This window comes from Hyla sarda, chromosome 4 (assembly GCF_029499605.1).
Source record: "Hyla sarda isolate aHylSar1 chromosome 4, aHylSar1.hap1, whole genome shotgun sequence".
NCBI classification, from domain to species: Eukaryota; Metazoa; Chordata; class Amphibia; order Anura; family Hylidae; genus Hyla; species Hyla sarda.
Genome location: NC_079192.1, coordinates 1,881,689 through 1,908,415, shown reverse-complemented (window position 1 = coordinate 1,908,415; position 26,727 = coordinate 1,881,689).

Below are 26,727 nucleotides of genomic sequence, written 5' to 3'. Positions count from 1 at the left end.
TGCCCTCCCTCCCCATTCCCACTCCTGTTGTACGGCCTGCCTTTGAGGAAACCCTTCAATCATTCCCGGTGTCCTCATCCCATGGGAAGCAGTTACCGCACAAAGAAAGGGGGAGACCTAAGGGGGGGTACTGTTACGCCGAGCGCTCCGGGTCCCCGCTCCTCCCCGGAGCGCTCACGGCTTCTCTCTCCCTGCAGCGCCCTGGTCAGTCCCGCTGACCGGGAGCGCTGCTCTGACATGGCCGTCGGGGATGCGATTCGCACAGCGGGACGCGCCCGCTCGCGAATCGCATCCCAAGTCACTTACCCGTCCCGGTCCCCTGCTGTCATGTGCTGGCGCGCGCGGCTCTGCTCTCTAGGGCGCGCGCGCGCCAGCTCTCTGAGACTTAAAGGGCCAGTGCACCAATGATTGGTGCCTGGCCCAATTAGCTTAATTGGCTTCCACCTGCTCCCCGGCTATATCTGATCACTGCCCCTGCACTCCCCTGCCGGATCTTGTTGCCTTAGTGCCTAGAGAAAGCGTTTACTGTGTTTGTCCATACTGTGTACTTGACCTCCTTCTATTGCCATATTGACTACGATCCTTGCTGCCTGCCCCGACCTTCTGCTACGTCCGACCTTGCTCCTGTCTACTCCCTTGTACCGCGCCTATCTTCAGCAGTCAGAGAGGTTGAGCCGTTGCTAGTGGATACGACCTGGTTGCTACCTCCGCTGCAAGACCATCCCGCTTTGCGGCGGGCTCTGGTGAACACCAGTAGTAACTTAGAACCGGTCCACTAGCACGGTCCACGCCAATCCCTCTCTGGCACAGAGGATCCACCTCCTGCCAGACGAATCGTGACACTGCTTACATCTACTGTGGGGGGAACCTGCTTCCTACTCCTACTGTGGGGGAACTCTGCTGCCTTAACCTAATGTGAGGGACTATCTACTATGTTCCTGCCGAGCTAGTATGGGGACAAACTACCAAACTAATAGGAGGGCTACCTACTACCTTCATAGGGGGTTTTCATATGAGGGGGCAGCTATCTGGGGAATTTACCTACAGTGGGCATGACTACCTACCTGGGGGACATTAACTAACTGGGGGCATGATCTACTAGGTGCCACTACCTCCTGGGGACATTACCTACCTGTAATTTCAGTAAGCAACACCTTATTTTCTGTCCACTAACACAAAATACTCTGGATCCGCCACTGGGTGGAAGGGGTACTGGCTACCTAACTTTATACCTGGATGCCTAACTAATTACCTACATACCTGGCTATCTAACTACCTATATACATGGCTGCCTAACTACCTACCTACATATCTTGCTACCTAACTTTGTACATACCTGGCCTTCATACATGGCTGACTTACTACCTAGCTAGCAACTTATCTACCTGGCTAGTCACCTACCTACTGTTACGCCGAGCGCTCCGGGTTCCCGCTCCTCCCCGGAGCGCTCGCTTCACCTCCTCCGCTGCAGCGCCCCGGTCACGTCCTCTGACCCGGGGCGCTGCGATCCTGCTGCTAGCCGGGATGCGATTCGCGATGCGGGTAGCGCCCGCTCGCGATGCGCACCCCGGCTCTCCTACCTGACTCGCTCCCCGTCTGTTCTGTCCCGGCGCGCGCGGCCCCGCTCCCTAGGGCGCGCGCGCGCCGGGTCTCTGCGATTTAAAGGGCCACTGCGCCGCTGATTGGCGCAGTGGTTCCAATTAGAGTTATCACCTGTGCACTCCCTATATTACCTCACTTCCCTTGCACTCCCTTGCCGGATCTTGTTGCCTTAGTGCCAGTGAAAGCGTTCCTTGTGTGTCCCTTGCCAGTGTTTCCAGACCTTCTGCCGTTGCCCCTGACTACGATCCTTGCTGCCTGCCCCGACCTTCTGCTACGTCCGACCTTGCTTCTGCCTACTCCCTTGTACCGCGCCTATCTTCAGCAGCCAGAGAGGTGAGCCGTTGCTAGTGGATACGACCTGGTCACTACCGCCGCAGCAAGACCATCCCGCTTTGCGGCGGGCTCTGGTGAAAACCAGTAGTGGCTTAGAACCGGTCCACTAGCACGGTCCACGCCAATCCCTCTCTGGCACAGAGGGTCCACTACCTGCCAGCCGGCATCGTGACAGTAGATCCGGCCATGGATCCCGCTGAAGTTCCTCTGCCAGTTGTCGCTGACCTCACCACGGTGGTCGCCCAGCAGTCACAACAGATTGCGCAACAAGGCCAACAGCTGTCTCAACTGACCGTTATGCTACAACAGTTGCTACCACAGCTTCAGCAGTCATCTCCTCCGCCAGCTCCTGCACCTCCTCCGCAGCGAGTGGCCGCTCCTGGGATACGCTTATCCTTGCCGGATAAGTTTGATGGGGACTCTAAGTTTTGCCGTGGCTTCCTTTCCCAATGTTCCCTGCATCTGGAGATGATGTCGGACCTGTTTCCCACTGAAAGGTCTAAGGTGGCTTTCGTAGTCAGTCTTCTGTCCGGAAAAGCCCTGTCATGGGCCACACCGCTCTGGGACCGCAATGACCCCGTCACTGCCTCAGTACACTCCTTCTTCTCGGAAATCCGAAGTGTCTTTGAGGAACCTGCCCGAGCCTCTTCTGCTGAGACTGCCCTGTTGAACCTGGTCCAGGGTAATTCTTCCGTTGGCGAGTATGCCGTACAATTCCGTACACTTGCTTCAGAATTGTCCTGGAATAATGAGGCCCTCTGCGCGACCTTCAAAAAAGGCCTATCCAGCAACATTAAAGATGTTCTGGCCGCACGAGAAATTCCTGCTAATCTACATGAACTTATTCACCTAGCCACTCGCATTGACATGCGTTTTTCTGAAAGGCGTCAGGAACTCCGCCAAGATATGGACTCTGTTCGCACGAGGCGTTTCGTCTCCTCGGCTCCTCTCTCCTCTGGTCCCCTGCAATCTGTTCCTGTGCCTCCCGCCGTGGAGGCTATGCAGGTCGACCGGTCTCGCCTGACACCTCAAGAGAGGACACGACGCCGTATGGAGAACCTCTGCCTGTACTGTGCTAGTACCGAACACTTCCTGAGGGATTGTCCTATCCGTCCTCCCCGCCTGGAAAGACGTACGCTGACTCCGCACAAGGGTGAGACAGTCCTTGATGTCTACTCTGCTTCTCCACGTCTTACTGTGCCTGTGCGGATGTCTGCTTCTGCCTTCTCCTTCTCTACAGTGGCCTTCTTGGACTCTGGTTCTGCAGGAAATTTTATTTTGGCCTCTCTCGTCAACAGGTTCAACATCCCAGTGACCAGTCTCGCCAGACCCCTCTACATCAATTGTGTAAATAATGAAAGATTGGACTGTACCATACGTTTCCGCACGGAGCCCCTTCTTATGAGCATCGGATCTCATCATGAGAGGATTGAACTTTTGGTCCTCCCCAATTGCACCTCGGAGATTCTCCTTGGACTTCCCTGGCTTCAACTTCATTCCCCAACCCTGGATTGGTCCACTGGGGAGATCAAGAGTTGGGGGTCCTCTTGTTCCAAGAACTGTCTAAAACCGGTTCCCAGTAACCCTTGCCGTAACTCTGTGGTTCCTCCAGTAACCGGTCTCCCCAAGGCCTATATGGACTTCGCGGATGTTTTCTGCAAAAAACAAGCTGAGACTCTACCTCCTCACAGGCCTTATGATTGCCCTATCGACCTCCTCCCGGGTACTACTCCACCCCGGGGCAGAATTTATCCTCTCTCTGCCCCAGAGACTCTTGCCATGTCCGAATACGTCCAGGAGAATCTAAAAAGGGGCTTTATCCGTAAATCCTCCTCTCCTGCCGGAGCCGGATTTTTCTTTGTCTCCAAAAAAGATGGCTCCCTACGTCCTTGCATTGACTACCGCGGTCTTAATAAAATCACGGTTAAGAACCGCTACCCCTTACCCCTCATCTCTGAACTCTTTGATCGCCTCCAAGGTGCCCACATCTTCACTAAATTGGACTTAAGAGGCGCCTATAACCTCATCCGCATCAGAGAGGGGGACGAGTGGAAAACGGCATTTAACACCAGAGATGGACACTTTGAGTATCTGGTCATGCCCTTTGGACTGTGCAATGCCCCTGCCGTCTTCCAAGACTTTGTCAATGAAATTTTTCGTGATCTATTATACTCCTGTGTTGTGGTATATCTGGACGATATCCTAATTTTTTCTGCCAATCTAGAGGAACACCGCCGGCATGTCCGTATGGTTCTTCAGAGACTTCGTGACAACCAACTCTATGCCAAAATTGAGAAATGTCTGTTTGAATGCCAATCTCTTCCTTTTCTAGGATATTTGGTCTCTGGCCAGGGACTACAGATGGATCCAGACAAACTCTCTGCCGTCTTAAATTGGCCACGCCCCTCCGGACTCCGTGCTATCCAACGCTTTTTGGGGTTCGCCAATTATTACAGGCAATTTATTCCACATTTTTCTACCATTGTGGCTCCTATCGTGGCTTTAACCAAGAAAAATGCTGATCCCAAGTCCTGGCCTCCTCAAGCAGAAGACTCCTTTAAACAACTCAAGTCTGCCTTTTCTTCGGCTCCCGTGCTCTCCAGACCTGACCCTTCCAAACCCTTCCTATTGGAGGTTGATGCCTCCTCAGTAGGAGCTGGAGCTGTTCTTCTACAAAAAAATCCTTCGCTCGGGCATGCTGTCACTTGTGGTTTTTTCTCTAGGACCTTCTCTCCAGCGGAGAGGAACTACTCCATCGGGGATCGAGAACTTCTAGCCATTAAATTAGCACTTGAGGAATGGAGGCATCTGCTGGAGGGATCAAGATTTCCTGTTATTATCTACACCGACCACAAGAACCTCTCCTACCTCCAGTCGGCCCAACGGCTGAATCCTCGCCAGGCCCGGTGGTCTCTGTTCTTTGCCCGAGTTAATTTTGAGATTCACTTTCGTCCTGCCGATAAGAACATTAGAGCCGATGCTCTCTCTCGTTCCTCGGATGCCTCAGAAGTTGATCTCCCTCCGCAACACATCATTCCACCTGACTGCCTGATCTCCACTTCTCCTGCCTCCATCAGACAGACTCCTCCAGGAAAGACCTTTGTTTCTCCACGCCAACGCCTCGGAATCCTCAAATGGGGTCACTCCTCCCATCTCGCAGGTCATGCGGGCATCAAGAAATCTGTGCAACTCATCTCCCGCTTCTATTGGTGGCCAACTCTGGAGACGGATGTTGGGGACTTTGTGCGAGCCTGCACTATCTGTGCCCGGGATAAGACTCCTCGCCAGAAGCCCGCTGGTTTTCTTCATCCTCTGCCTGTCCCCGAACAGCCTTGGTCTCTGATTGGTATGGATTTTATTACTGATTTACCCCCTTCCCGTGGCAACACCGTTATTTGGGTGGTCGTTGATCGATTCTCCAAAATGGCACATTTCATTCCTCTTCCTGGTCTTCCTCTGCGCCTCAGTTGGCTAAACAATTTTTTGTACACATTTTTCGTCTTCACGGGTTGCCTACGCAGATTGTCTCGGATAGAGGGGTCCAATTCGTGTCTAAATTCTGGAGAGCTCTCTGTAAACAACTCAAGATTAAATTAAATTTTTCCTCTGCATATCATCCCCAGTCCAATGGACAAGTAGAAAGAATTAACCAGATCCTGGGTGATTATTTGCGACATTTTGTTTCCTCCCGCCAGGATGACTGGGCAGATCTCCTTCCATGGGCCGAATTCTCGTATAACTTCAGGGTCTCTGAATCTTCCTCCAAATCCCCATTTTTCGTGGTGTACGGCCGTCACCCTCTTCCTCCCCTCCCTACCCCCTTGCCCTCTGGTCTGCCCGCTGTGGATGAAATTTCTCGTGACCTTTCCATTATATGGAGAGAGACCAAAATTCTCTCTTACAGGCTTCTTCACGCATGAAGAGGTTCGCGGATAAGAAAAGAAGAGCTCCCCCCGTTTTTTCCCCTGGAGACAAGGTATGGCTCTCCGCTAAATATGTCCGCTTCCGTGTCCCTAGCTACAAGTTGGGACCACGCTATCTTGGTCCTTTCAAAATTCTGTGTCAAATTAATCCTGTCTCTTATAAACTTCTTCTTCCTCCTTCTCTTCGTATCCCTAATGCCTTTCACGTCTCTCTTCTCAAACCACTCATCCTCAACCGTTTTTCTCCCAAATCTGTTCCTCCCACTCCTGTTTCCGGCTCCTCGGACGTCTTCTCGGTCAAGGAGATTTTGGCTGCCAAAAAGGTCAGAGGAAAAATTTTTTTTTAGTGGACTGGGAGGGTTGTGGTCCTGAGAGAGATCCTGGAACCTGAGGACAACATCCTTGACAAAAGTCTGCTCCTCAGGTTCTCAGGCTCCAAGAAGAGGGGGAGACCCAAGGGGGGGGGTACTGTTACGCCGAGCGCTCCGGGTTCCCGCTCCTCCCCGGAGCGCTCGCTTCACCTCCTCCGCTGCAGCGCCCCGGTCACGTCCTCTGACCCGGGGCGCTGCGATCCTGCTGCTAGCCGGGATGCGATTCGCGATGCCGGGTAGCGCCCGCTCGCGATGCGCACCCCGGCTCTCCTACCTGACTCGCTCCCGTCTGTTCTGTCCCGGCGCGCGCGGCCCCGCTCCCTAGGGCGCGCGGCGCGCCGGGTCTCTGCGATTTAAAGGGCCACTGCGCCGCTGATTGGCGCAGTGGTTCCAATTAGAGTTATCACCTGTGCACTCCCTATATTACCTCACTTCCCTTGCACTCCCTTGCCGGATCTTGTTGCCTTAGTGCCAGTGAAAGCGTTCCTTGTGTGTCCCTTGCCAGTGTTTCCAGACCTTCTGCCGTTGCCCCTGACTACGATCCTTGCTGCCTGCCCCGACCTTCTGCTACGTCCGACCTTGCTTCTGCCTACTCCCTTGTACCGCGCCTATCTTCAGCAGCCAGAGAGGTGAGCCGTTGCTAGTGGATACGACCTGGTCACTACCGCCGCAGCAAGACCATCCCGCTTTGCGGCGGGCTCTGGTGAAAACCAGTAGTGGCTTAGAACCGGTCCACTAGCACGGTCCACGCCAATCCCTCTCTGGCACAGAGGGTCCACTACCTGCCAGCCGGCATCGTGACACCTACATATCTGGTTTCCTGAATTACCTACCTAGTTACCATTTATCTGGCTACCTACCTAGCTGCCCTTTTACTGTGCAGGACACAAAGGAGGGAATTATTACAGTTTATGGGCCTTTAGATGGGAAGATTGTGTAGAGGAGGGAGGGGAGGGGCACTGGGAAAAAGCAGAGTCTGACATGTTTGTCCTGCAGATGCTGAAGAGATCGACATGGCGGTCTTATCCGGGACGGAGAGGAAAGGGAAAGAGGAAACCACTGATCAGAAAATACATAATTGGAGTCCCTAAATGTAACTGTTATCACTTCTATGGTATACAGATCCTGTGTACAGCTGATATCTACTGCCATATGGTCCTGTATATAATCACCTATATAGTATACAGATCCTGTGTACAGCTGATATCTACTGCCATATGGTCCTGTTTATAATCACCTATACGGTATGCACATCCTGTGTACAGCTGATATCTACTGCCATATGGTCCTGTATATAATCACCTATATAGTATACAGATCCTGTGTACAGCTGATATCTACTGCCATATGGTCCTGTATATAATCACCTATATAGTATACAGATCCTGTGTACAGCTGGTATCTACCGCTATATGGGCACTGTATATAATCCCCTATATAGTATACAGATCCTGTATAGTATACTTTCTCTATGTATAGTGGTTTTATTCAGTACAGTTTGGCGGTATTATCCAGTTATTGTGTGATGGTATATATTTACTCCATGTATACTGGTATTATTGGTCATTATTTTACTTACCTTAAAGTGTATCTTATATATAAAATTTAGTTTATTTTGTGTGTGGGGGTGGTGGAGGGATTTGGGTGGAATAGGAGCAAAAGTGTGACCGAAAGAGGGGTACCGTACTCAAAATTCAATGGAATGGCGTTCTCAAATATATGCAATGAATTTATTAGCATATAATTGCCCTTGGATATGTCACAGGATCCTTGTGTCTAACCTCCGGCTATTGACAATATAAAATGAGTAAAAATGAAATAAAATGCAATGACGTTAGAATAGAATAAAATATTCTAATACAATACTGCTGATAATTCTCAAAGTGCATGATGGTCTCCACAAATGTCTATAGAGACATTATGCAACTTGTAGTTAATTGAGGATAAAAGTTTGTCTCTATAGGGCAGTATGAGACTTGTAGTCCCCTTAAAGGGGTACTCTGCCCCTAGATATCTTATCCCCAACCCTGCTTCACCTGGCATTCATTTAGAGGGTTGGGTGCTGTGCCAGAGGCACACCCCCTCCCAAAGACTTGCATTGAGGGGGCGTGGCCGTGACATCACGAGTGTGGCGTGGCTGTGATGTCACGAGCCTCCGTACCGCATCACCAGTCATCCGGCACGGAGCAAAGTTCACCCCGCGCACCGGGTAAATGGAGTGCTGCAGCCGTATCCCCAGCGGTCGGACCCCCCAGCGACCCCTTTAATTATTAACCACTCTTAGGTATATTTATTGTGGTCCTTTAAAGGGGTTATCCAGGTTATATATATATATATATATATATATATATATATATATATATATATATATATATCAACTGGCTCCAGAAAGTTAAACAGATTTGTAAATTACTTCTATTAAAAAATCTTAATCCTTCCAATATTATCAGCTGCTGAAGTTGAGTTGTTCTTTTCTGTTTGACAACAGTGCTCTCTGCTGACACCTCTGTCTGTCTCGGGAACTGCACAGAATAGAGGAGGTTTGCTATGGGGATTTGCTTCTACTCTGGACAGTTCCCGAGACAGGTGTCATCAGAGAGCACTTAGACAGAAAAGAACAACTCAACTTCAGCAGCTCATAAGTACTGGAAGGATTAATATTTTTTAATAGAAGTAATTTACAAATCTGTTTATCTTTCTGGAGCCAGTTGATATATATTTTTCCTGGATAACCCCTTTAACACTATAGTTTCCGTTTTAGATAGTGAGTGTATTGCACATAAATCCTTATCGGAATGATGATAGAACTACCCTCTCCTCTGCATAGATGGTAAGATAATGAAAGTCCCATGGTGCACTGCACCTCTCACCCAGGGACGTGCACAGACATTTTGGGGGGCAGGGGCTCAAGTTGAAAAAAGGCCACTTCTCATTATAAAAAAAAAAAGTTTTTAAAAAACATATGTTAGCGCCACACAATTCCTGAGGTAAGGTCATGTGACCGGAATGGGACCCGCATCACTCCACAGAGGCGCAATTCAGGGAGGGCATCATAGGGAAGATGCATTAAAGGGTTACTCCGCTGGAAAACTTTTTTGCCAGAAAGTTAAACAGATTTGTAAATTACTTCTATTAAAAAATCTTAATCCTTCCAGTACTTATTAGCTGCTGAATGCTACATAGGAAATTATTTTCTTTTTTGGAACACAGAGCTCTCTGCTGACATGATGACCATAGTGCTCTCTGCTGACACCTCCCCTCTGTCCATTTTAGGAACATTTTAGGATTTTCTCCTACTCTGGACAGTTCTTAAAATGGACAGAGATGTCAGCAGAGAGCACTGTGGTCATGATGTCAGCAGAGAGCTCTGTGTTCCGAAAAAGAAAAGAGTTTCCAATGTAGCATTCAGCAGCTAATAAGTACTGGAAGGATTAAGATTTTTTCAATAGAAGTAATTTACAAATCTGTTTAACTTTCTGGCACCAGTTGTTTAAAAAAAAAAAAAAAAAGTTTTCCACCGGAGTACCCCTTTAACCCCTTAAGGACCAAGCCCATTTTCACCTTAAAGGGGTACTCCGGTGAAAACCTTTTTTCTTTTATATCAACTGGTGGCAGAAAATTAAACATATTTGTAAATTACTTCTATTAAAAAATCTTAATCCTTCCTGTACTTATTAGCTGCTGAATACTACAGAGGATATTCTTTTCGGAATGCTCTCTGATGACATCACGAGCACAGTTCTCTCTGCTGACGTTATTATAATAATAATAATAACGCTTCATTTATTGTTGTCCTTAGTGGGATTTGAACCCAAGCCACCAGCACTGCAAGGCAGCAATGCTAACCACTGAGCCACCATGCTGCCCTTAGCATACATCTGCTATGCACGGTTGCTAAAATGGACAGAGACGTCAGCAGAGAGCACTGTGCTCGTGATGTCATCAGTGTTCCAAAAAGAAAGGAATTTCCTCTGTAGCATTCAGCAGCTAATAAGTACTGGAAGGATTAAGATTTTTTAATAGAAGTAATTTACAAATATGTTTAACTTTCTGCCACCAGTTGATTTAAAAGAAAAAAGGTTTTCACCGGAGTACCCCTTTAAGGACCAGAGCATTTTTTGCACATCTGAACACTGTCACTTTAAACATTAATAACTGATGCTTTTACTCATGAATTTGATTCCAAGATTGTTTTTTCGTGACATATTCTACTTTAACATATTGGTAAAATTTCGTCGATACTTGCATCCTTTCTTGGTGAAAAATTCCAAAATGTCATGAAAAATTTGAAAATTTTCCAACTTTGAAGCTCTCTGCTTGTAAGGAAAACAGACATTCCAAATAAATGATATATTGATTCACATATACAATATATCTACTTAATGTTCGCATCATAAAGTTGATGTTTTTACTTTTGGAGACATCAGAGGCTTCAAAGTTCTGCAGCAATTTTCCAATTTTTCACCAAATTTTCTAAATCAGAATTTTTCAGGGACCAGTTCAGTTTTGAAGTTGATTTGAAGGGTCTTCATATTAGAAATACCCCACAAATGACCCCATTATAAAAAACTGCACCCCTCAACGTATTCAAAATGACATTCAGTAAGGAAGTTGACCCTTTAAGTATTTCACAGGAATAGCAGCAAAGTGAAGGAGAAAATTCAAAATCTGCATTTTTTACACTCGCATGTTCTTGTAGACCCAGTTTTTGAATCTTTATAAGGGGTAAAAATAGAGAAATCCCCCCAAAATGTGTAACCCAATTTCTCTCGAGTAAGGAAATACCTCATATGTGTATGTCAAGTGTTCGGCGGGCGCAGTAGAGGGCTCAGAAGGGAAGGAGCGACTATGGGATTTTGGAGAGTGAATTTTTCTGAAATGGTTTTTGGGGGGCATGTCACATTTAGGAAGCCCCTATGGTGCCAGAACAGCAAAAAAAAACCTCACATGGCATACCATTTTGGAAACTACACCCCTCAAGGAACGTAACAAGGGGTCCAGTGAGCCTTAACACCCCACAGGTGTTTGATGACTTTTCGTTTAAGTCGGATGTGTAAATGAAAAAAAAAAATTTTCACTGAAATGCAGTTTTTTTTTCCAAACTTACTATTTTTACAAGAGGTTATAGGAGACAATGCCCCCCAAAATTTGTAACCCTCTCCATTTCTTCTGTGTATGGAAATACCCCATATGTGAATGTAAAGTGCTCTGTGGGCGAACTACAATGCTCAGAAGAGAAGGAGCACCATTGGGATTTTGGAGAGAGAATTTGTTTGGAATGAAGGTCGGGGGTCATGTGCTTTACAAAGCCCCCCGTGGTGCCAGAACAGTCGACCCCCCCCCCCACATGTGACCCTATTTCAGAAACTACACCCTTCAAGGAATGTAATAAGTGGTGCAGTGAGCATTTACACCCCACTGGCCTTTGACAGATCTTTGGAACAGTGGGCTGTGCAAATGAAAAATTAGATTTTTCATTTTTGCGGACAACTGTTCAAAAAATCTGTCAGACACCTGTGGGGCGTAAATGCTCACTGTACCCCTTATTACATTACGTGAGGGGTGTAGTTTTCAAAATGGGGTCACATGTGGGTGTTTTTTTTGTGTGTTTATGTCAGAACCACTGTAACGATCAAATCACCTCAAATGTACATAGTGCGCTCTCCCTCCTGAGCCTTGTTGTACGCCCGCAGAGCATTTTATGTCCACATATGGGGTATTTCCGTACTCAGGAGAAATTGCGTTACAAATTTTGGGGGCCTTTTTTTCCTTTTACCTCTTGTGAAAATGAAAAGTATGGGGCAACCCCAGCATGTTAGTGTAAAAAATTTAAAAACATTTTTACAATGACAGCTGGTATAGACCCCAACTTCACAAGTATGAAAATACCCCATATGTGGCCCTAAACTTTTGCCTTGAAATACGACAGGGCTCCGAAGTGAGAGAGCTCCATGCGCATTTGAGGACTAAATAAGGGATTTGCATGAGGACGGAACCGGATGCAAGAATTACACTTGCCTCCGATACCAAAAATACCCTATGGCAGTGTTTCCCAAACAGGGTGCCTCCAGCTGTTGCAAAACTTCCAGCATGCCTGGAAAGTCAATCGCTGTCCGGCAATACTGTGAGTTGTCTTGCAACAGCTGGATTCTCCGTTTTGGAAACAGTGTCATACGAAAAAATGTTTATTCTTACTTGGGGGGGGGGGGTGAAGGGGGTCTATGTAGGGGTATGTGTATATGTAGTGTTTTACTTTTTATTTTGTGTAATGTAGTATAGTGTAGTGTTTCTAGGGTACACTCACACGGCCGGGGTCTACAGCGAGCTTTCCGCTGGGAGTTTGAGCTGCGGCGGAAAACTTGCTGCATCTCAAACTTGTATCATGAAGTTTGCTGTAGACCCCCGCCTGTGTGAATGTACCCTGTACATTCACATGGGGGGGGGGTGTCAAACCTCCAGCTATTGCAAAACTACCACAACCAGCAAGCCCTTTGGCTGTCCGTGCATGCTGGGGGTTGAAGTTATGCAACAGCTGAAGGCACACTGGTTGCAAAACACAGTTTGTTACTTAACTCAGTGTTTCGCAACTAGTGTGCCTCCAGCTGTTGCAGAACTACAACTCCCTGCATGTACAGTCTATCAGTGCATGCTGGGAGTTGTAGTTTGAAACAGCTGGAGACACACTGGTTGCGAAACACTGAGTTAGGTAACAAACTTTGCAACCAGTGTGCCTTCAGCCGTTGCAAAAACTACAACTCTCAGCATACAGTGACAACTGAGGGCATGCTGGGACTTGTAGTTATGCAACAGCTGGAGGCATACTACTAACACTCCCAGCATGCCCTCTGGCTGTTCGTGTATGCTGGGGGTTGTAGTTATGCAACAGCTGGAGGCACACTGGTTGCAAAACACTGAGTTTGTTACTTAACTCAGTGTTTCCCAAAAAGGGTGCCTCCAGCTGTTGCAAAACTACAACTCCCAGCATGCCCAGACCGCCGAAAGACATGTTGGGAGTAAGTTTTGCAACATCTGGAGGGTCACAGTTTGGTGACCACTGTGCAGTGGTGTCCAAGCTGTAGCCCTCCAAATGTTGCAAGGCTTCAACTCCAAGCATGCCCAGACTGTCCAGGCATGCTGGGAGTTGTAGTGCTGCAAAATCTGAAGGGCCACATGTTACAGAACTACAACTCCCAGCATGCCTGGACTGTCTGGGCATGCTGGGAGTTGTAGTTTTGCAACATCTTTAAAAGCACAGTTTGGACACCACTGCATAGTGGTCTCCAAACTGTGGGCCTCCAGATGTGGCAAAACTACAACTCCCAGCATGCCCAGACAGCCTTTGGCTGTCTGGGCTTGCTGGGAATTGTAGTTTGGCAACTCCTGGAATGCAGCAGTGAAGATCACTTACCGCTGATCTTCACTGCTCCGTCCGCCGCTGCCTCCACTGGTCCCGCGCTGTCTGTCCGGTACCGCCGCGGACAGGATCGCTGACAGGATCGCTGGTCCCGGGACCCTCCGCCATCTTCCCCCCACTCTGCCCCGACATCCAGGGGCGGGGCAGAGCGAGGATTTCAGCTTTAACCTCCCGCCCCCCTCCTGCCATTGGTCGCTAGTCCTAACGACCAATGGCAGGGGTTTAGGAGCGAGGTGGCAGCTGCGGTCTCTGACTGCTCCGATCATCGTTATTTTCCGGGCGATTGGGTCACCAGAGACCCGATCAGCCCCGAACCCCGCAAGTCCTTGTCATTAGTCAGTCACTAACTGACTGACTAATGACAACGATCTGCAGCAGGGGACCAGTCTGATTGGTCCCCAGCTGCATAGTGTCATCGGTCAGCTGTCCAGGACAGCTGAGATGACGTTGCTATCACCATGCCAACGGACATGGTGATAGAAAATGTATTGGACGTGTATACACGTCCATTTGCGGGAAGGGGTTAAAGGGGCAGGGGCTCGAGCCCCCCTTTGAGTCTATGTGTCCCTGCTCTCACCAATCCCGGTAATGCTCTCAGCCCAGGAGATGTCAGGTCTGTATAGCTCTGCTTCGCTCCTCGCTGCTCCTAGAGTTGTCTGCGCAACCCAAAGCGGACTGGGCCGCGATGTTCTGACAGCTCGCCGCTCCGGCCGAGAGTACGTGCAGGGGCCGTTCTGCTGGCGGCCGTCCTGGTGGAGACTTCTAGAGTAGTGGGCACAGGGGATGCAGCAGGGATCGGCTGTTTGATTAACAGGGCTACCGATCCCCGCTGCATCACCTGTGCCCGCTACACATGAAGTCTCCACCAGGACGGCCGCCAGCAGAACGGACCCTGCACGTACTCTCTGCCGGAGCTGTCCAGAGTAGTAGCAAACCTCCATAGACCTCTCCTGCTCTGGACAATTCCTGACATGGACAGAGGTGTCAGCAGAGAGCACTGCGGTCAGACAGAAAGAAAATTCAGCAGATAATAAGTACTGGAAGGATTAAGATTTTTAAATAGAAGTAGTTTACAAATCTGTATAACTTTCTGACATCAGTTAATTTAAAAGCAGATGTTCACCAGTGGAGTACCCCTTTAATTATTAACCACTCGTTGGTATATTGTGGTCCTTTAACAATACAGGTTCCGTTTTAGATAGTGAGGGTATTGCCCGTGATCTCTGAGAGCATTGGCGGAATAGGTGAGAGCAGGGACGTGCACACAGACTCAAGGGGGCTCGAGCCCCTTTAATGCATCTTCCCTATGATGCCCTCCCTGAATTGCGCCTCTGTGGAGTGATGCGGGTCCCATTCCGGTCACATGACCTTACCTCAGGAATTGTGTGGCGCTGACATATGTTTTTTTTACAAACTTTTTATTTTTTATAATGAGAAGTGGCCTTTTTACAACTTGAGCCCCTGCCCCCCAAAATGTCTGTGCACGTCCCTGGGTGAGAGGTGCAGTGCACCATGGGACTTTCATTATCTTACCATCTATGCGAAGGAGAAGGTAGTTCTATCATCATTCCGATAAGGATTTATGCGCAATACCCTCACTATCTAAAACGGAAACTATAAAGAAGCACAATATACCTACGAGTGGTTAATAATTAAAGGGGTACTCCACTGGTAAACTTTTTTTCCTTTTAAATTAACTGATGTCAAAAAGTTATACAGATTTGTAAATTACTTCTATTTAAAAATCTTAAACCTTCCAGTACTTATCAGCTGCTGTATACTAGAGGGGAAGTTCTTTCCTTTTTTGAATTTCCTTTCTGTCTGACCACAGTGCTCTCTGCTGACACCTCTGCCCATGTCAAGAACTGTCTGTCTATGGGGATTTGCTACTATTCTGGACAGTCCCTAAAATGGACAGAGGTGTCAGCAGAGAGCACTGTGGTCAGGCAGAAAAGAAATTCAAAAAGAAAAGAACATCCTGTGGAGCAAACAGCAGCCAATAAGTACTGGAAGGATTAATTTACAAATCTGTTTAACTTTCTGGAGCCAGTTGATATATATATATATATATATAAAAACCTGGATAACCCCTTTAAAGGACCACAATAAATATACCTACGAGTGGTTAATAATTAAAGGGGTCGCTGGGGGGTCCGACCACTGGGGATACGGCTGCAGCACTCCATTTACCCGGTGCGCGGGGTGAACTTTGCTCCGTGCCGGATGACTGGTGATGCGGTGCGGAGGCTCGTGACATCACAGCCACGCCACACTCGTGATGTCACGGCCACGCCCCCTCAATGCAAGTCTTTGGGAGGGGGTGTGCCTCTGGCACAGCACCCAACCCTCTAAATGAATGCCAGGTGAAGCAGGGTTGGGGATAAGATATCTAGGGGCAGAGTACCCCTTTAAGGGGACTACAAGTCTCATACTGCCCTATAGAGGCAAACTTTTATTAAGTTTCATAATGCCTCTATAGACATTTGTGGATATGAGAATTATCAGCAGTATTGTATTATAATATTTTATTCTATTCTAACGTCATTGCATTTTATTTCATTTTTATATTGTCAATAGCCGGAGGTTAGTCACAAGGATCCTGTGACATATCCAAGGGCAATTATACGCTAATAAATTCATTGCATATATTTGAGAAAGCCATTCTACTTTGAGTACGGTACCACTCTTTTCTTGATTTGCCTATTTATATGGCACATACCGCTATTGTTTAAAAGCCCCTTTTATAATATCCAGGACCTTCAGCCCCAAATCCATAATTCAATGACTTTTCAGATGTGCCTGATGGAAGACAAGTCCGGTGACACTGCAGGTGATGGTAGGACGTTTAGGTCACCAGACTGCTCACAGTAGCACGAGGAACATGCATTGTGTCAAAAAACGGCTCCTTCGTATGTCGTCCATGTGCCTTCTAATGGTTTGTGTAGAAAATTGTGACTGCCTTAGGTTTGGTATGTAAATCCAACACTATTGTGTTTATCGTTCTTCTGTATAATCTGGAAACATATCCAGGCCCCTCCTCCTGGACTCTTTTAGTGGGTTCACCATGACCACTTTCTCTCGAAGAGAGTTCCACAGTTTCACTGTTCTTGCAATAAAGAACCCCCATTTGTGCTGATGTAGAAACCTTCTTTCCTCTAGACCAGTAGTCTCAAACTGTGGCCCTCGAGTTGTTGCAAAACTTCTACTCCCAGGCATGCTGGGAGTTGAAGTTTTGCAACAATTCGAGGGCCGCAGATTGAGACAATTGAGTTAGATAGACCCATAGGGATTAGAAAAGTGTTGAAGCCTTGACTTACCTTTAAGGTACAGTGCGGATCCTCTGGAGGAGGCAAACAGGCCATTGTCTGTCCAGGAATGCTGGGATTTGAAGTTTTGACACAGTTTGAGACCACTGCTCTAGACAAATACCATCTCACTTTATGTACAGGCCTTTTAGGTGGCACAGGGTTAAATGCTTTGGAGATATATCCAGAGATACAACATCCAGCGACTCACCACCCCGATCCAGTCTTGAGCTCACCGCTGGTTAGTCTGACTGATTCCTCATTAACCGGTATGGAGTCATACATTTATTTTCATTGAGCTACACCAGTATAGTATCTCACGGAAGACCCTCAAACAATTTTCCCACTAGGGAGGTTACACTTAAAGTCCTTTACTAATATGGTGTCCATTTTAGGACATCGTCAGTCATCAGCCGCAACTCCGTCCCCCATAAGGCAAAACACCATCCCGCCTTCTCCCTTACACCAATCTCCGTCAGTCATCAGCCACAACTCTGTCCTCCATCAGGCAAAACACCGTCCGGCCTTCTACCTCACACCAATCTCCATCAGTCATCAGCCACAACTCCATCCACCGTCAAGCGAAACACCATCTCGCCTTCTCCCTTACACCAATCTCCATCAGTCATCAGCCACAACTCCATCCACCGTCAAGCGAAACACCATCCCGCCTCCTTCCTTACACCAATCTCCATCAGTCATCAGCCACAACTCCATCCCCTGTCAAGCGAAACACCATCCCGCCTCCTCCCTTACACCAATCTCCATCATTCATCAGCCACAACTCCATCCACCGTCAAACGAAACACCATCCCGCCTCCTTCCTTACACCAATCTCCATCAGTCATCAGCCACAACTCCATCCCCTGTCAAGCGAAACACCGTCCCGTCTCCTTCCTTACACCAATCTCCTTCAGTCATCAGCCACAACTATGTCCCCCATCAAGCAAAACACCGTCCCGCCTCCTTCCTTACACCAATCTCCTTCAGTCATCAGCCACAACTCTGTCCCCCATCAAGCGAAACACCGTCCCGCCTCCTCCCTTACACCAATCTCCTTCAGTCATCAGCCACAACTCTGTCCCCCATCAAGCGAAACACCGTCCCACCTCCTTCCTTACACCAATCTCCTTCAGTCATCAGCCACAACTCTGTCCCACCGGGATGGTGTTTTACTTGAAGCAGGATGGAGTTGGGGCTGATGACTAACGATGTCCTAAAATGGACACTGTATACTAAGTAAGGCCGGGTTCACATATATCAGGTATCCGGCACAGTTTCCCTCTGGCGTGCACCGGAGGGAAACTGATGCTAGAACTGATCCCGTTCATTTGAATAGGACAGGTCACACTCCCAATCCCAATTTTGACACTGGATGGTTGGATGCGCCGGAGGGCTCCGGAGAGCTTACTGCGTTCCCCAGTCTACTGTTCATAAACAATAGACGCCGGATGCAATACAACTGATGACAACTGACGCCGGTTGTCATCCATTGCGGCATCAGTTGTGTCAAGATTTAGGCTGAGTCCACCTATGCCGGATGCCGGACATATGTAATCCCAGCCTTACTTTTTGAGCTGTTTTTGAATTTTTTATGTGAATCCCCAGGCATGTACATGGAGAGAAGGCACCATGACGTAGGACAAAGGTGGCCGGCGGGAATCGTAGCCAAACAGTGTATGGGCCGAGGTAGGCGGTGGTCAGGCAGATTATTATGCACTTATGAGGCAACTACACACTCGGTTTCATGACAGAAGACGCAAGAACTTAAAAAAGAACCAATTTAATTTATGGCTCGGGTAAACTGGAAGTCGGAGAAACATAAAACGTAACTTTTATTGTGTATTATAGATAATATTGTGAGAAAATAGCAATAAAAAGTATTCAACCCGGAAATGATATTAAGATCAATTATAGATAATACAATTGTCGACAACACTCCATATCAGAATAGAGCAGTGTTTCCCAACCAGGGTGCCTCCAGATGTTGCAAAAACTACAACTCCCAGCATGCCTGGACAGCCTTTGGCTGTCCAGGCATTCTGGGAGTTGTAGTTTTGCAACACCTGGTTGGGAAACACCAGTATAGAGTAAATAGTTACTGAGAAATATTAATATTGTCTCAGTTTTGTAGGGGAACAGTGATTCATGACATCCTCCCTAACCAGATCCTGCATCCTGTACAACTCCCAACCTCCCTACGTGTTTCTGTCACTTGTTGCAGGGATGTCATCAGGGGAGGTAGTGAACAATTTATTCAAAATTGGGACCATGAGACAATCTGAAGAAGTAGTAAAAAAAAAAAAAAAATACTAATAATTATGGGAATGTACCATGGACCAACCGTACGGTGCTGTTCACAATAGAACCACGGTCTGGGTAGAAAAGTAAATTGTTACAATTGTCGCGTGTGCCAGTGTAGTAAATAAGTACCAGTTTATATTTACCAAATATACCAGATAAATCTAATCAAATATCAGCGCACCAAGTCCAGGAACGTCTCGAGACAAACTCCAGAATGTGGACTTATATTAAGAGTCAGCTCTGGGTTGGTCCGGACTTCATCATCATCACTAGGACTGAATTAATAAGCTCAAGATTTATTTCTAACAAGATATTCCTAACCGTCTGATATCAAACCCCAGAGCTGATTTCTAAAAACATTAGACATCTCTTATATTTTATCATTGTGCAACAAAGGAGACGAGAACTGATCCTAACCCAGAGAATACGAGAGGGCGAGACCTTCCCCATCCTAAAATCTCATCACAAGGTCGGTACGTGTCATAAACCGGAGCGTGACGTATACATAACACAAGAATCCCGACATCGGAGGAAATCACATAACAACCAAAGATAAAACACAAACAACCAAAGATAAAACACAAACAACCAAAGATAAAACACAAACAACCAAAGATAAAACACAAACAACCAAAGATAAAACACAAACAACCAAAGATATATCACATACCAACCTTATATATATATATATATATATATATATATATATATATATATATATCACATACCAACCTTATATATATATATCACATACCAACCTTATATATATATATCACATACCAACCTTATATATATATATATATATATATATATATATATATATATATCACATATCAACCATATATATATATATATATATATATATATATATATACAGATATATATATATATCACATACCAACCTTATATATATATATATATATATATATATATCACATACCAACCTTATATATATATATATATATATATATATATATATATATATATATATACATCACATACCAACCTTATATATATCACATACCAACCTTATATATATATATATATATCACATACCAACCTTATATATATCACATACCAACCTTATATATATCACATAACAACCAAAGATAAAACACAAACAACCAAATACATATCACATACAACCTAAGATATATCACATACCAACCTTATATATATATATATCACATACCAACCTTATATATATATATATATATATATATATATATATATCACATACCAACCTTATATATAAATATATATATATATATATATATATATATATATATATATCACATACCAACCTTATATATATATATGGTTGATATGTGATAGATATATATATATATATATATATATATATATATATATCACATACCAACCTTATATATATATATATATATATATATATATATATATATATATATCACATACCAACCTTATATATATATATATATATATATATATATATATCTATCACATACCAACCTTATATATATATATATCACATACCAACCTTATATATATATATATATATATATATATATATATATATATATAGATCACATACCAACCTTATATATATATATATCACATACCAACCTTATATATGTAAGAAGGCTAATAGGTTAGCCTGAATTTGTGGGAGGGGCGTTGGGGCTTTAAAACCCGCCGCGGATTTTTCGCACGTGACGTCATGCGCTGGTAAGTAGGCGCTGCAGGTCCCTCCGGGATCAGCGGCGGTGCGTGTCCTCTCCTATCTCCTTCCGGGGCTCCGTAAGTATTCCACGCTGGGCGGCACGGCCCAGCCTGGCGCAATTAGGATACCTGCTGTATTGCTCACCGGTCCCAGCTGCGCTCCCGGTCTTGGCGATGCTCCGGCCTACAACGTTTCCAGGAGGGTCCCCGGGCCGGTGAGTCACGTGACAGGCCCCGTCGTGGCCACTTCCGGCATAGTACCTCTTCCTCGCTCCGGGGCGGCCGCTGCGGGCCATCAGCAGCAGCATTTGTTTATGGCGGTCCCAGTGTCCTTCCGGCTACTTAACTCTGCACATGTTCAGCACGCTCCTGGCTGCAGGCTCTGCATGTGGTCAGCACGCTCCTGGCTGCAGGCTCTGCATGTGGTCAGCACACTCCTGGCTGCAGGCTCTGCATGTGGTCAGCACGCTCCTGGCTGCAGGCTCTGCATGTGGTCAGCACACTCCTGGCTGCAGGCTCTGCATGTGGTCAGCACGCTCCTGGCTGCAGGCTCTGCATGTGGTCAGCACGCTCCTGGCTGCAGGCTCTGCATGTGGTCAGCACGCTCATGGCTGCAGGCTCTGCATATGTTTCAGCATGCTCATGGCTGCAGGCTCTGTATATATTCAGCACGCTCATGGCTGCAGGCTCTGCATATATTCAGCACGCTCATGGCTGCAGGCTCTGCATGTGTTCAGGCTCTGCACATGGTTCAGCATGCTCAAGGCTGCAAGCTCTGCATATGTTTCAGCACGCTCATGGCTGCAGGCTCTGCAGATGTTCAGTATGCTTTTAGCTGCAGGCTCTGCAGATTTTCAGCACGCTCCTAGCTGCAGGCTCTGCATGTGTTCAGGCTCTGCACATGGTTCAGCACGCTCAAGGCTGCAGGCTCTGCACATGGTTCAGCACGCTCAAGGCTGCAGGCTCTGCACATGGTTCAGCACGCTCAAGGCTGCAGGCTCTGCATATGTTTCAGCACGCTCATGGCTGCAGGCTCTGCAGATGTTCAGTATGCTTTTAGCTGCAGGCTCTGCAGATTTTCAGCACGCTCCTAGCTGCAGGCTCTGCATGTGTTCAGGCTCTGCACATGGTTCAGCACGCTCAAGGCTGCAGGCTCTGCACATGGTTCAGCACGCTCAAGGCTGCAGGCTCTGCACATGGTTCAGCACGCTCAAGGCTGCAGGCTCTGCATATGTTTCAGCACGCTCATGGCTGCAGGCTCTGCAGATGTTCAGTATGCTTTTAGCTGCAGGCTCTGCAGATTTTCAGCACGCTCCTAGCTGCAGGCTCTGTATTTTTCAGCACGTTTCTGACTGCAGGCTCCGCATGTTTCAGCACGCTATTCACTTGTACAATTCTGCAGGGCAAGGCGATGTCTGTTTGTATTAATTCTTACTGTTTATTACTGGCTGCTTCATTACATGATTAATTACTAGTATCGTGGAGTACTGGATTGTCCGGGCTGCAATTTCATCCGTTTTTATTTAATTTGTCATAATCGCTAGGTGTGCAACTGTATATCATGATACATATGTTACATGTCGTCGTATTTTAATTCTGGATTACGCAATAGCGGGGGGTTAGTCGCGCCCTGATCATAAAAATGACTGAGGGCGCATTTCGGTAGCATGTTCCTTCAATTTCCATTTATTATGTCCTCATACTTCCAGCCAGATCCGTGGCATTTATTAGCATGCTACCTGTTGTCTAGCTGCATGAGGGTTGGTTGTTATCTTTGCATATTTTCTGCTAGCTCCCGATTGTTTTTCCGCATATTTTCAGTATGGTCTATTTAAATCTGCATAATTTAGCACGCATCAGGTATCTATTGCTGCATATCACGGTACTTTCCCGATCTTCTACCTGCACTTTTTTACATTAACGCTTGTCCAGCTACGCTTATTTTCGCACGCTTTTCGCTAGTTTAGCTCCGCATTATCTAGTATGGCCTCGACGTTCTAACACTACATACTTAGCACACTCCCCGGTGTTCATCACTCCCGCACGTCCAGTTCTGCAGATTTTCTGCACAGCTGCGTCTCAGCACGCCCCCCTTTTCTTAGTTCGGCATTCCTCAGCAAACTCTCCTGGTTTAGCTCTGTGTATGTTTCGCACGCCTTCGCTTGTTTAGCTTTGTATATTTTCGGTATAATTCCAATGGTTTTGCTCTGCACTCTTCAGCACATTTCTGCTCATTAGCTGCGTATTTTCACTACGCTTCCAATTGTCAGCATTACATTTCTAGCACACTTACGTTTGATTAGTACTGCACGTTCCTGCTATTCAATGCGGGACAGGGGGTACGCCCCCTGCCGAATACTTTTATGTTGGATCATAGCTTGGTTTCTTGTCTTTTACACAGGTTCTGAGCATAGTTGAAGGTAATCTCAATCGAGTTGGTGGGACAAGCCGGTCAGCACTCAGGTTGCAGTCTGCATTTCTGTCATAATACAGAAGCAGGTTGCCTGGTTCCATTCCGAGTATACGCTATTAACTTGACGTGGCCATAAGTACAGGTAGGTTACCTCAATCTCATTCCCGTTAGATGAGATCAGAGGCAGAGATAATATGTTATTGTTTTTCAGATTGTGGTCACCCTTCATCAGTTCAAGTTGAAGCCACACCAGTAAGCGGCGGTGGCACAATTTCACTGAACAACAATATCATATTGTCAGGTAATAAAAAACTCTTAAGTCATCATACCCATCACTTTCTTGGGCAATGGTAGTCATTTCATCCACTGATCCAACTTGTCATTTGGGTCCTCGTGTGGGTACTAGGTACCTCGTACGGACAGGTTCTTATGTTGTGTTTTATTTTCAGTTAGGTGTGCTTAGTTCTGCGGTATACGGACAATTGTAGCTTAAAGTCCATAAGACTTGGTAAGTGATGTTCTAGGGGTGGTGGTGGTCTAAACGGTACTCCCAACTTATACCTGTCTCTTGTTTAGTAATTTGAGCATGGGCAGTTATCACCTGGTCGGTGAGGACCTTCTCAGCAGCCAGTGGAGTGCATTAGGGTCAGTGTCCAGGTGAGCAGAGTTGTAGCTAGGGCGAGTTTATTGGATGTATACTGTTTTTTCTTGATGGTACGCTGATTTCCGATTCTATTGTAGGTGGATTTCGTGAATCTCGATCTTCAGGTAGTGTAGTCATTTTGTTATCTTACCCATCACGTCTTTGGGTAGTTCATCTCGTTATAACCGATGACCCATCACGTCTTTGGGCCGGCATCGTAGTTCACAAGAGTTGTTGTCACGTGTCACTTATCTGTCATGTTTAAGCACTAATAGCACTTGTCACTGATCCAGGTCTGTCACGACTTCAGACCTCTCGCTCCAGTCATGGCCTGTACTATTTGGTGGGTTAACTGGTGGTCTTTTCGGTAAAGTATTACGTAAGTGAGCTTGTCAGTTGTCTGTTATTAGTGTCTGGAGATGGTTACTCAGTTTTTCTGTCTGTATTGTTACTAGGATGTCTCATGCATCAGATGTCGAAGATGGAGCCTCTATATTGGAGAATGCATCCAGGGCATCTGAACACGGCAGCATACCGTCTCTCCGTAGCTGGACCATCCCTAAGTTAACCGCTGAACTCGTTCGTAAAGGAATTCCGTTTCCTGCTACGGCGAGGAAAGCCGAACTATACCGGCTGTTGATTAGTGACCAGTCCGGGCCTAGTGAGCAGGCGGGTCCTAGCAGCGGGGAAGTGTCATTACAGACAATCAACACCTCTATCACGCAACTTCATACCTTTGTGACCTCCTTGTGTGCCAGGGTTGATGCCCTGGAGAACAAGGGGTCCGGGGTGCCGACTCAGGCGCCTGTCACTGCTGCCCCATCTGTTCCCACACAGACTCTAGTGGCCTCGGCCGGGCCGACCATGGTCATTCCAAACATCACCCCTGCACACTTTATTCCAGCCAATATCAAAAAAGACATCCTTGACGGTAAGGACATCAACCTGGCCTCTCTCCTTATCGCCTCTCATGATTTGGCGGAAAACAAAACGATAGCTTGCGGTGAGGTCTCCGTTATTTTGAAGGCCAAGGATGTCAGGCTGAGCCGCAAGTTGTCGTTAGCCGAGTTCAGCATGGCCTTTGCCATTTACAGGGACATCCTTTGTTCTGTCAAACCAGAGAGGCGAGAGGAGCTAGATATTTACCTTTATAAACTGATTGAATTTGCACATAAGTATGGGGGATCAGCGTTTTACGACTACCATAAGTCGTTCTTCGCCAAGGCCGCTGCGGCATTAGTCCAATACAACTATACCATCAACTGGGCTGTCGTTGACACAGAACTCTTCTGTAGTCATTTTGCTAATCTCAAAGCCCCTGCCTGTGTGCACTGTCAGTCGTTTACGCATACCTCGGATTGGTGTCATTCATTAAGCAACAGGCCAGAGGAGACTCCAGGCGCAGCAGCGTCTACCAGTCAGCATAAGACCACGAAGTCATCAGGGTTAACTGACAAGTTGGGGCGTCCTATAAAATACCTTGGGAAATCCCAAGTTTGCAACAACTTCAACTATGGAGTTTGCAATTACACCCAATGTAGGTGTTACGCCGAGCGCTCCGGGTCCCCGCTCCTCCCCGGAGCGCTCGCAACATCCTCGCTACGGCAGCGCCCCGGTCAGATCCACTGACCGGGTGCGCTGCGATACCGCCTCCAGCCGGCATGCGATTCGCGATGCGGGTGGCGCCCGCTCGCGATGCGCATCCCGGCTTCCGTACCTGACTCGCTCTCCCTCAGTCCTGTCCCGGCGCGCGCGGCCCCGCTCCCTAGGGCGCGCGCGCGCCGGGTCTCTGCGATTTAAAGGGCCACTGCGCCACTGATTGGCGCAGTGGTTCCAATTAGTGTCTTCACCTGTGCACTCCCTATGTATACCTCACTTCCCCTGCACTCCCTCGCCGGATCTTGTTGCCCTTGTGCCTAGTGAAAGCGTTCCCTTGTGTGTTCCTAGCCTGTGTTCCAGACCTCCTGCCGTTGCCCCTGACTACGATCCTTGCTGCCTGCCCTGACCTTCTGCTACGTCCGACCTTGCTTTTGTCTACTCCCTTGTACCGCGCCTATCTTCAGCAGTCAGAGAGGTTGAGCCGTTGCTAGTGGATACGACCTGGTTACTACCGCCGCAGCAAGACCATCCCGCTTTGCGGCGGGCTCTGGTGAACACCAGTAGTAACTTAGAACCGGTCCACTAGCACGGTCCACGCCAATCCCTCTCTGGCACAGAGGATCCACCTCCTGCCAGCCGGCATCGTGACAGTAGATCCGGCCATGGATCCCGCTGAAGTACCTCTGCCAGTTGTCGCCGACCTCACCACGGTGGTCGCCCAGCAGTCACAACAGATAGCGCAACAAGGCCACCAGCTGTCTCAACTGACCGTGATGCTACAGCAGCTACTACCACAGCTTCAGCAATCATCTCCTCCGCCAGCTCCTGCACCTCCTCCGCAGCGAGTGGCCGCTTCAGGCCTACGACTATCCTTGCCGGATAAATTTGATGGGGACTCTAAGTTTTGCCGTGGCTTTCTTTCACAATGTTCCCTGCACTTGGAGATGATGTCGGACCAGTTTCCTACTGAAAGGTCTAAGGTGGCTTTCGTAGTCAGCCTTCTGTCTGGAAAAGCTCTGTCATGGGCCACACCGCTCTGGGACCGCAATGACCCCGTCACTGCCTCTGTACACTCCTTCTTCTCAGAAATTCGTAGTGTCTTTGAGGAACCTGCCCGAGCCT